General features: G+C 38.3%; 1 pseudogene; it reads right to left on the bottom strand.

Annotated features, from left to right (window-relative positions):
* Positions 1 to 6,299: 6,299 nt before the first annotated feature.
* LOC120854113 lies at positions 6,300 to 7,417 on the bottom strand (annotated as a pseudogene).
* Positions 7,418 to 12,685: the final 5,268 nt, after the last annotated feature.

Raw genomic sequence — 12,685 nt, 5'->3', positions numbered from 1 at the left:
GGAGGACAGGGAAGTCTGGCATGCTGCAGTCCATGTGGTCACAGAGTTGGACATGACTTAGTGACTGAACAACAACAACGAAGCCTTATGCATGATCAGTGAACAGTTACATACTACTAGAAATAATAATAAAATTATTTTGATCATTATAGTTTTTCATTTTGGATTCAGTCAAGGGTGGCACTTCTGTAAAAAGACATAATTGGATTATAGATATTAAAATCACCAGATGGGGAACTGTGGTAATAGTTTTATATTTTGATAGTTCTATATTTTGATCTGACTGCTGGCTAAAGTCTCAGCTGGAGTTTCCAACCAATAGCAGTTTGTATTTAGTTCCTGAATCTCTTTTTTACAGCCTTAGTAAAGTTTGGGGAAAGTCATCAGGTGTAAATATATGGTTTTCGCAATTTTCAGTATGTTTTTAATAACTGAAATATTAAAACTGTTTGGGAATTTAGGGGAATATGTATACTGAAGAGAAGGGAAAGAGGATAAAGGGAAATAAATCTTAATAAATACTCATTTTTAATAAAAATCCCATGGAAGAGCTACACTTTCCATCTATGGCTTTTCAATTAAGATTATTTTTAATGATTATCATGAGGTTCTTATATTAGCACTCAAATTACATGCATAATATATAATCCTAAAGTAAAAGTGTTAGTCACTCAGTCTTATCTGACTCTTTTTGAGCCCATGGACTGTAGCCTTCCAGGCTCCTGTGTCCATGGGGATTCTCCAGGCAAGAATACTGGAGTGGATTGCCATGTCCTCCTCCAGGAGATCTTCTGGAACCAGGGATCAAATCTGTATCTTTTAGGTATCCTGCATTAGCAGGCAGTTCTTTACCACTAGTGCCACCTGGGTCAGTCCAGTTCAGTTCAGTCTCTCAGTCGTGTCTGACTCTGCGGCCCCATGAATCGCAGTACCCCAGGCCTCCCTGTCCACTAACAACCCCTGGAGTTCACTCAAACTCATGTCCATTGAGTCGGTGATCCCATTCAGCCATTTCATCCTCTGTCGTCCCCTTCTCCTCCTGCCCTCAATCCCTCCCAGCATCAGAGTCTTTTCCAATGAGTCAACTCTTCACATGAGGTGGCCAAAGTATTGGAGTTTCAGCTTCAGCATCAGTCCTTCCAATGAACATCCAGGCCTGGATTTCCTTTAGAATGGACTGGTTGGATCCCCTTGCAGTCCAAGGGACTCTCAAGAGTCTTCCCCAACACCACAGTTCAAAAGCATCAATTCTTTGCTGCTCAGCTTTCTTCACAGTCCAACTCTCACATCCAAACCACTGGAAAAAACAGCCTTGACTAGACGGACCTTTGTTGGCAAAGTAATGTCTCTGCTTTTCAATATGCTGTCTAGGTTTGTCACAACTTTCCTTCCAAGGTGGCTGCATTTAAGAAAATAAACCTTTCAAAAGTTCCCATCTACATCTTTCCAGATGAATTTATTTTTTTGATTTATTTTTATCAAATCGTGTCCTTCAATACAGAAACAGATACTGCATTTGTCCATATTTATTTAGGTCTTTCCTCAGCCCTACTGCCAACCCATGTGTGTCTTATTAGTTCAATGAGCTGGTGCTGATTTTTCACCTCAGGATGTTTACTCTGGCTAATTTAGCTACTGATCTTCTAATGTCTGGTGTTTGGCAATAAAGTCTCAGTTGGAGTTTCCAACCAACAGCAGTTTTGCACTTAGTTTCTCAATCTCTGTTTTACAGTCTTAGTACCTTCTCTTCTATTGCATGAAGACAATTGCTCCTAGGGATACCTGAACCTGAAATGAACTGAAAATATTTTACAGCTTTCCAACTTGCCAGCAGTAGAAGAAAAATTCATACTAGTCCCAGCACTCTGAACAGCTGTTGCTATAAGGTGATGTTGCTAAAGAATTAAAAAATAGGACAAGGCAAATAACCATCCCTGAGAGGCTTCCACTGTGTTTTGGAGACTTCCAGCTGCAAACTTAATTGTAATTTAAACAGAGCATACAGAAACAGCTTTCCTGTACCTATGCACAATACTTTTATTGAATTGGATAATTTAATCAATAAGTCACAATAGTCTCTAGTGTGGGGCTATATGAAAATCTGGGAGCAGAAAATTTTGATCTTTGTTGTCTATTATATCCATCTTCTTCTGTTGCATTCCTCTAGGATTTAGGTAGTATATCCTTCATTCTCAAGTCTTTAAACATATGCAATCTATTTTCTGTTCTCTGTGTTAGAGCCCTAATTCCAAAGACCACCAGGAACAGCCCTGGGTGCCGGGGTCCACCCCTGGTGGATCCAGGGAATTTGAAGCAGGGACGGTGTTGGCAAGGATAACTTATTTATTAATATAGAAATATAAGATTAGATTAGGGAGAAATAGTGTAGTAGGAAAATTAAGTGGAGAAAGAGGGCTGAATAACTTGGTTTATGTGGGAAGCCAATAAAGTTCCAGACAAGGAGCTTGCACCATCTACGTTAGGCCACTGGCATCCTGTTGAATATCGGGGGGTGCCCTGCCTTGGGCTCCCCCTTGTGTGGATCTCAAAAGCAGGAACAAGTAAGTAGACATGGTGAGCCTCCATGCCCCAGATGGGAATTCAGCCAGAAATTAGAGAGGAGACATGGGGGAAACCAGTCCAGTGACTTGCCCCATCCTCTATTGTTCAGAAGGCCTTTTATACTTTTTGATTATACATAGAGATCAATGGGTAACACAAAGTTATGCAGCGTTAGCAATCCAGACTCTTATCAAAACCAGGCTTTTCTCTCTGTATACCTAATTGTATACACAAGTCTTAGGTGACTTACATCATCTTCTGGTCAAAAAGGGCCAATTAACATTTTACAGCCTTTCTTCTAATAAGGGTTTGTCAACCAGAAGACTTATTTGTGTTGATCTTCCCAAAGTCTGGTGCCACTCTCAGAAAGCACTAAATAAAGTTACATTCTTACATAGCAAAGATACAGCAACTTATAACAAGTAAAAGGAGTACAGTGATTTATAACAAAAGAAAAGTAATTAACTCAAAAGTCTAGTGTTGCTAACAACAAAACTACTATATATCTTTTTCTGTATCCCGTTTACATTGATTAACATCCTCCCAGGTGCCTAAAAGATAAAGAATATGGAGGCCTGGCAGCAGTCATTGAGTCAACAGTGAAAACCCTCTACCAATATGATTTTTAACTCTTTAGAAAAGGCTCTGTATCTTTAAGATGCTTTAAGCTTTGTGCCTCTCATGGGTGGGGGGCTGTAAGCAATTCACAAGCTGTAAGAGGTCAGCGGGAACCTGTTAGGCAAGCTAGAGAGCTATCAGAGGGGTTTAACTGAAACATCCCTTTCAAATGCAGAAGGCTAAAGCCCTGATTTGACTTTTTCCAGAGAATATTAGAAGAGTGGAAAAGCAGGCAGATTCTTATTTTGGGGTGTGTGGATGCTCAGGAAATTCCAGGAGGAAAACCTGAGGTCTGAGTAGCCTTGCCATCAGAGCTCTGCCACATGACCTTGTCACGGGTGGAATTCCTCATGCTGGCTCCCGGCACCTGGGTTTATTCTTGTTTGCAGCATTTAAGGGCATATGGAGAAATGTGAGGTGTCTGGGTAAGAAGATGTATTAGAGTGCTCCAGAGAAACAGAACCAAAACACTACATATATACAAGCGCGTGCATGCATGCTAATTTCCTTCAGTTGTGCCCGACTCTGTGCGACCCTGTGGACTGTAGTTTGCCAGGTTCCTCTGTCTATGGGGATTTTCAGGGCAAGAATACTGGCGTGGGTTGCCATACCCTCCTCCAGGGGATCTTCCTAACCCAGGTATTGAACACACATCTCTTATGTCTCCTGCATTGGCAGGTGGATTCTTTTCCACAAGTGCCAGTGCCACCTGGGATGCCCAAATATAAAGGTATCCCTTGGCTTTCGAATATTTGTTTTATGCCACTTTGTTTTATGAAAGACCTACGTTAGTACCTGTTTTAACGAACCAAAAGAAATCCAAAGAGAATTTTCACTTTTAGGAAAACAATCACTTCTTTGTTTTAGGCCACTTCAACTTACACAAGTTTTCATAGGGACACTCTACTTTCAGACAGACAACGAGAGAGAGGGAGAGAAAAAGGGAGATATTTATTTTAGCAACTGGATCATGCAATTTTTGAGGCTAAGACATCCTGCAATCTACTGTCTGTAAGCTGGAGAATCAGAGAGTCAGTGGTATAAGTACAAACATCTGAGAAGCTGGGAGCCTTGATGACTGAGAACCAGAGAAGATGTCCTAGCTCAAGGAGAAAGAGAAAAAATGCATTCTCTGCTTTTTTGTTCTGTTCAGGGCCCTCAAAAGATTGGATAATGCCCTCTCACACTGGGAAGGGTCATCTGCTTTATTCAGTTCACCAATTCAAATGCCAGTCTCTTCCAGAAACAGCCACACAGACACATCCAGAAATAATGCTTCACCAGCTAGCTGGGCATCCCCCAGCCTAGTCAAGCTGACATGTAAAATTAATACCATCATGGTGGGTATTAAAAAGAAGCCAATTATACAATTTAGCTTTGGCTGAGTTGCTTGGAGATAGTTTAAGGAAGCAGGACATTGCACTGGATTGTATACTATCAGGAGTTGAAAGCAATTCTATGATAGGATATCTGAAAAATCTTATCTCTGGCAAAGATAGACTAGAGTGAGGCTAACCCTGTATATTTAAGAAAGAGCAGTTGCTCATGTTAACTGGGGAAGGGTTATATTTGTGAAGTTCTGGGTTGGGCAGTGCTCTGTCGATGATCAGCAATGCTTAAGGAACAGTTTTGTCTTTAATTCATAAAATCACAGAATGGTCATATCTTATTTTGAGGTTCTGTGAAAAAAGTTTATTTTCAGCAGGAGACCTAAAGACCTAGCTGTGAGTGTCAGGCCAGCCTGAAGTAACATCAAGGCCTGGTTGAGAGTATCAGGTCACATCCTGTATGTCAGGAGTTGTTCTTTCTCACTCGTTTCTCTTAAAGAATGTTAATAGATGATTCCATTGTAAAGTATAAAATGTAAAAAAATCTTAAGAAAATTTAAGATTTCTTCAGAAAGGCATATAATAATGGGTTCATTCATCTGTTTGGTTTTTGGAAATTAAGGCTACATTTATTCAATTTCCTTGCAATCATATGATCTAAAGCATGTGTGGTGGTTATGATCCAGGATGTGATTTCTTTTAAGGCCTTCTATATAAAAATTCAGTTCAGAAATACATATTTGGTTCAAATTTGAGAAAATTTATTGCTGACCTGAGCTCATACTCATGATGATTACATCTTTACCTCGTCACCCTGGATCACACTCACTCACTGTTTCAGTGGCAGGGCATAACGAGTTTTAGCAGCTGCTCTGAAGTTCCCTTGTTTTAATGTAGCCTAGTCAAGTAATTAAATGAAATTGCTTTTTGAAGCCATGAAACTAAAAGATGCTTTCTTCTTGGAATTTAAAGCTATGATAAACCTGCTGCTGCTGCTAAGTCCTACTCTGTGTGACCCAATAGACGGCAGCCCACCAGGCTTCCCCATCCCTGGGATTCTCCAGGCAAGAATACTGGAGTGGGTTGCCATTTCCTTCTCCAATGCATGAAAGTGAAAATTGAAAGTGAAGTTGCTCAGTTGTGTCCGACTCTTTGTGACCTCATGGACTGCAGACTACCAGGCTCCTCCATCCATGGGATTTTCCAGGCAAGAGCACTGGAGTGGGATGCCATCGCCATCTCCATTGATGAACCTAGACAGCATATTAAGAAGCAGAGACATCAGTTTGCCATCAAGGTCCATATAGTCAAAGCTATGGTTTTTCCAGTAGCCATGTATGAATGTGAGAGTTGAACCATAAAGATGGCTGAGCACCAAAGAACTGAAGCTTTCAAAATGTGGTGCTGGAGAAGACTTTTGAGAGTTCCTTGGACTTTAAGGAGATCAGACCAGTCAATCCTAAAGGAAATCAATCCTGAATGTTCATTGGAAAGACTGATGCTGAAGCTAAATACTTTGGCCACTCGATGTGAAAGAGCCGACTCATTGGAAAAGATTCTGATGCTGGGAAAGATTGAAGACAAGAGGAGACGGGGACAGCAGAGGATGAGATGGTTGGATGGCATCATCGACTAGATGATCATAAGTTTGAGCACACTCTGGGAGATAGTGAAGGACAGAGAAGCCTGATGTGTTGCAGTCCATGGGGTCACAAACAGTCAGACACAAGTGAGTGACTGAACAACAACCAAGCAAAGTAACTATGTGCTATTGTGAGCTCCTTGGTTTCTTCAGGCTGAGTTCCAAATACCGAGTGTGTTGCACTGGCCACCTTCAATGTAAGCTGATTCCCCTGCATATTCTCCACCTCCACATCTTAATTCATGAACTGTGTGTGCAATAATTCTTGATCCAGATCCTGCCAAGGGCTGATTCCAAGTAATGACTCTTCCATTTATATTGGTTTTACTTGGGTTGAAATCCAAGCTCTTTTCAACTGCCAAGTACTGGGGAGCAAAATCTCCATTCACTTCCACCAAATCCATGTCCTTAAGACTCGGTCTTCTTTTCTTTAGTGCCCCACTGGAGGCAGGAACAAGACCAATATCTACAACAGAGAAATCACGTCTAGATACAAAATAGCTCACAGTTCTTGCCAGTGTGAAGTTATTCTTTTTGACAGCATCTTCACTTTCTATGAAAGGATCAGATATTTCTGATACATTCCTTACACTGATGGTCTTTTCTTCCTTAAAACTGGAGGAAGCTTATTTAACTGCACCAGGCTTATTGGTATTAAGCCTGATCATTACTTGGCATTAGACATTACTTGCTCCTGTTCTTGTCTTTACCTAAACTGATATCATCTCATTATTAAAGTAGCCAGCATCATTAGCAGCTTTTCATCTCTGCTGTGACTGCAGGGTGTTTTTAAATTCTTCTCTACTTATTTTATGTTTTGCAGCAAGATTCTCTGCAGCAATTCTTTTGGGGACTTGGACATGTAGCCCTATTAATGCTGCTCACAAAGAAACTTCCAGCTTGAGATCTGATCCCAACTTGGTTATAATACATACATTTCTGACACAGTAGGGAGCCATGCTTTTGGCTCCTCCACATAAGACAACTTCAGCTATTTTTACACACATTTCCTGACATCCATACACAATGAACTGGAAACCAGAGCCACAGAGCCTATTAGCAGTGAGAGCTGAGGTCTCTTTGGGGACATCCACATCAAACTGACGTGGCTTGCCAAGTATGCAGCATCTGAAAAACTATTTGCTAGGATATTTTAAAGAATACAGCTCAAGACCAGACAAAGAGAAGAAAGCACAGGAGAAGGCTGGGGAGGTGGGTATGGAACTTCCATTTCCTCTGGGCACACAACCTGTCCCAGTACTTTCATTTGTTCACCAACCTGAAGTTCTGATTAGTCTTCATTTGTGAAAGAAAGTCTTACAAAACAATGGAATTCATTTTTAATAGTAGAATTTTTGTTAATCAAATTCTGGAGAGAATAATATCATTTGATACAATGGGAAGTTTAGGTAGAAGTTTTAATCTGCCTCTAAAAACTTGGCAAATATAAGGTTAATCTCCCTTATGCTCTTAGTATTTGCATTTGAAATTTTCTTTATATTTAGTTTCTAAGCTAAAAGAATTCTGAATTAGAAGAAATGAAGATATAGGCTTAAAATATTCTCAGATAAAACAATTTTCAGTGTCATCACTATATTATGTGTGAAAAGTTCTATGTTTTATGTTGCATTCATAATGTTTCTATATTATGTAGTTTTAGAGCCATCTTATATTACTTGACTAGAACAGTTATCTGGTAAGTTAATTGAAAAAGTAGGCTAAAGTAGGAACCATAAACAAATAAAAAGTGTACACATATCTTAAAATCTTATTTCAAATTAAAACATATATAGACACATTATGATGTAAGGACAAAGCCTTCCTTCAAACTTAGTTTACTGATTTGTGTTCCAAATTTTACATAAAAGACATCCTAAGGCTTTGTCCACAACATCTAAGAATGGTTTTATTAGATGAACTAAGTAGTGTGGCTGGTGAGGAACAAAAGAGGGAGACATTTAACAGCCACAGTTATTCAGTCAGTACATCTTCAAAAGGGAACTGAAACCTTCAATTAGTCTCAAAGATTATTTATGTGAAGACATATTAAGAGAGCTTCTATTTGTTCTATAAATGAAGATACAGTCCAGTTAATAAAACTCTAATATATTATCTGCAATGGCTTACAATTATTTGAAAGTATTTTACAGACTTATGTCATAAATCTTAATGTCTATCCATTAGATAAGAGGGTTTCTGTGGTTGCTGTCATTTGTTTATATATATATCTTCTTTCCTTACCTCAGATACTACTACAAAGTAGTTTGGCAAATTAAGAATAGAAAGCAGAATTCTCAACATCAGGCCCACGGAAGATGGGTAAAATATGTTTATAACTAGTCTTTTACTAGTCATCTAATTTATATGTATATAAGGTAGATATATTTCCCCCACAAACACCAATCATACTAGTTAGCTATGCTGTCAGTCAAAACAGATCTGACTGCTTTCTAACGGCATTTGGCAGAAGTAAGTGGAGATTAGAGGATAGAGAGATCAGTTCAGGCCTCCAAGCCAATCTGTGCAGCTTTCGATTTCAACCAATCAGTGACACCTGCATGTGGTAATCATTCTCCTTGGTTACAAGCGCTGGCAGAAACTAGAGACCTGTTTTTCAAGCTAAAGCAAAGTGAGCTAAGTATAAATGTGAAAATCTTTTTCACTGTAGAATTTTCATCTTCTGAGAAAAATAGGAGAAAAAAACAGGGATGTTTTAATCCATATTTTAATTATTTTGTAGTAAGGTCAATTATGTTTAAACACACCAACAATGGATAAGCATGTTGGTTATGTTATTTATCTTCTTGGCATCATGATAAAGATTCAAACTGCAGTCTGGTATCCAGCTTGAGACTTTAAACTGCTGTGCTGGTGCACACTACTCCAGTCTCCTTTTTAGTTACTTGTTAGAGCTGTGTGAACCTTTCATCTTGTGAAACTTGCCAACCTCAGGAATATTTTATGAGTTATCAGCTTTGCAACTTTTGTAGAATATATTCAAACATCACTTTTACAGGGAGCAGAACTGTAAAATGTTTCTCCAAAGATTTTAAAAAGTACATAAAAAGGAAGCCATGGAAGGAAAACTAGTAGTGTTCTCCCGTTGTTGCCTGGCAAACTTTGCCTATTCTATACTGTTTTCTCTAACTTGAAGTCAGCCCTTGACTTAGGGGTCAATAGACCACCCTCCTGAGGTTATCATTCTCAGCTGAATCTCTCTTCAGAAGAGCAAAAACACTATAGGTAATATTTTTTTTTACAGTTTTTTAAATTTAGTGCCTGGCATTCTTGGGTAAAATAAGATTACTTTATAATTTTGTATTTTTCTTTCCCCTCTTTTCCAACTAATTACCCCTATTTAATCTTTTAACAGGCTTCCTTGGTGCTCAAATGGTAAAGAATCTGCCTGTCATTGCAGGAGATGCAAGAGACATGAGTTTGATCATTGGGTAGGGGAAATTCCCTGAAGAAGGGAATCGTTACCCACTCCAGTATGCTTTCCTGGAGAATTCAACAGTCAGAGGAGCCTGGCAGGCTACAGTCGACAGGGTCACAAAGAGCTGGACATGACTGAGCAATATTTTCACTTCACTTTCAATCTTTTATTGGAGTCTCATCTGAGTATGTAATATTTATTTAATAGATGATAAAATATGCCAAAATTTTTTAAAGAAAGGTCAAATAGCTTGTAGAAAAGCCACAATACTTTTTTTTTTTTTCCCAAATGGGCATTGTTTGCACTGTTATTTTAAATCAAAAATAAGGTCTGGAAATACTGTGAAGGTATTATGGGAAGTTGGTTGTTAAATCTGATGAATAGGATAAGCCTGGTTTTAGATCTTGAATTAAGCTGTTTTGAAATTTTGACCTGTTTTCAGAAAGATTAAAAGTGCTTTTGTAAGCAGATTTTGGGGAGCATACCTATACAATCAGCCTTACCTGTTGGAGAAAACAGTAAAACATAATTATAGAATATCTAGAGTATATATTACCTTCCAGGGACTCAGAGTCACAGATACTTTTATTTGCTACTTTATATCCATTCTCCTTCTAGATATTATTTGAGGTCAGTTTTAAAGTCTCCATGGGAATTTGCCCCTGGATTCTTTCAGAAGAGTAGCATGCATAAGTGGAATCAAACAACATATTGAATGATGAGTGTCCAGACCTGTCTATTGAATGAGTGTCAGAAAATTTGGAAGTATTATAAGACCTAGTTCTTTTTTTCTTCTGAACTGGAAATTTAGGAGCTATTGCCATCTTGATACCATAAAGAGAGTCTGAGGGTAATTGTTCCTACTCACTGGAAACAAAGTTAAATAAGATCAGAGAGAAATCAAGACCTAGAATATTGTTTAAGCTACTACATCAATTAATCAGAGGTCACTCCTATCCATGGAATTTTCAAAGATCAAGCACTGGCTTCAAAAACTACAGCTCTGCTGATGTCACCATACTTGTAAACTACGTGGCCAGGAGAAGCTACACTTTCCACTTCTCCCATTTCAGAGAGTTAGCTCTCCCAAACTGCCCCCCTTACAGCACACAAGATTTTATCAGCATGTTGTTTTTAAAGGAAGTGCTCATTGTTTCATTCATAAGAAGATGGAAAGAGAGAAATGAGTAATTGCTGCTCATCTTTCAGATGTAATAACTGGCTAACATGAGGACACGATTCACGGTCACATATCTCACACACTATAAGATGATGACTCAAACTGGATGAAACCATAGCTTAAAGCAGAAATACAAATGAAAGCCCATCAAATCTATCCAGTTTACCTTAATTACTAATAATAACAATTCATTTAAAAATGATAAATCTGGAAAGAAAAAAAGCCCAAGGCAGACAGGATGCCAGAATAATAAATATAAACCAAGACTGTCCTGTAAAAGAAATCATCAGCAAACAAAAAAGAAAACCTACTGAATGGGATAAAATATTTGCCAATGATAAGACCAAAAATGGCTTGATACTCAAAATATATGAAGAGCTCATACAAGTCAGCATCAAAAAAATGCAGTCAACTTTATTAACAAGGTCGAAGTCCTAATTGACACTTTTTCAAAGACATACAGATGGCCAACAGGCAAATGAAAGATGCTTTACATTGTTACTTATCAAATAAATGAAAGTTAAAAGCACAGTACAATATCACCTCACACCTGTCAGAATAGCAATCATCAAAAAGACCACAATAACACATGTTGGAAAAGATGTGAAGAAAAGGGAACCTTCATACACTGTTGGGTAGGAATGTAAATTGGTGCAGCCACTGTGGAAAAGAGTATGGCAGTTTCTCAAAACATCAATAAAACTACCATATGATCTAGCAATTCTACTTATGGGTATATATCTGAAAAATACAAAAACACTAATTTGAAAAGGTACATGCACCCCACTGTTCACAGCAGCATTATTTACCATCATCAAGATACAGAAGCAGATGAATAGATAAGGAAGATGTCATATATATGTATACAATGACATACTACTTAGCCATAAAAAATGAAATTTGGCCATTTGTAACAACATGAATGGACTCAGAGGGTCCAAATACTGTATGACATCACTTATATATGGATTTTTAAAAAGTGAAACCAACTAGTGAATATAACAAGAGAGAAACAAACTCACAGATACAGAGAATAAATTAGTGATTGTCAGTGGGGTGAGGGAAGCAGGGAGGAGAAAGATAGAGATAGTGGATTAAGAGGTAGAAAGTATTATATATATAATAAGCTACAAGGATATATTGTACAACATGAGGAATATAGCCAATTTTATAATAACCATAAATAAGGTACAACCTTTAAAATTGTGAATCACTATGTTTATATCAGAGAAGGGCATGGCACCCCACTCCAGTACTCTTGCCTGGAAAATCCATGGATGGAGGAGCCTGGTAGTCTGCAGTCCATGGGGTCACTGAGTTGGGCACAACTGAGCGACTTCACTTTCACTTTTTACTGTCATACATTGGAGAAGGAAATGGCAGCCCACTCCAGTATTCTTGCCTGGAGAATCCCAGGGATGGGGAAACCTGGTGGGCTGCTGTCTATGGGGACACACAAAGTCGGACACTACTGAAGCGACTTAGCAGCAGTAGCAGCGTGTTTATATCTGTAACTTATGTAATATTATATATTGACTATATTTTAATTAAAAAAATGAAATAGGACTGTTGTGGGAAATCCAAGACATACAAATGAACTAACTATGAGGGGTAAAAAAGCTCATGAGTGAAGTATTTAAAATGACTTGTGACCTTTGGCTAATATGTAATAAAACATGACTTTATTAATTCAGTTAGTAAACATCCCTCTGTAGACTATCACGGGTCACTGTGATACATCTTTAAAATAAAAAGAAAACCAGAATAAAATTTATTATCCTAAAATAACATTTTTATCAATGGAGAAAGATATATTTGCAGATAGTTCTGACCTGAACACCACTTGTAAGGTATAGGTAGAGATAGAATAAAATGGAGAAGGCAATGGCAACCCACTCCAGTACTCTTACCTGGAAAAT

The sequence above is a fragment of the Oryx dammah genome, unplaced genomic scaffold (assembly GCF_014754425.2).
Source record: "Oryx dammah isolate SB20612 unplaced genomic scaffold, SCBI_Odam_1.1 HiC_scaffold_27, whole genome shotgun sequence".
Classification (NCBI taxonomy): domain Eukaryota; kingdom Metazoa; phylum Chordata; class Mammalia; order Artiodactyla; family Bovidae; genus Oryx; species Oryx dammah.
The sequence above is the reverse complement of the archived record's forward strand: the minus strand, read 5'-3'. Positions and strand labels throughout refer to the sequence as shown.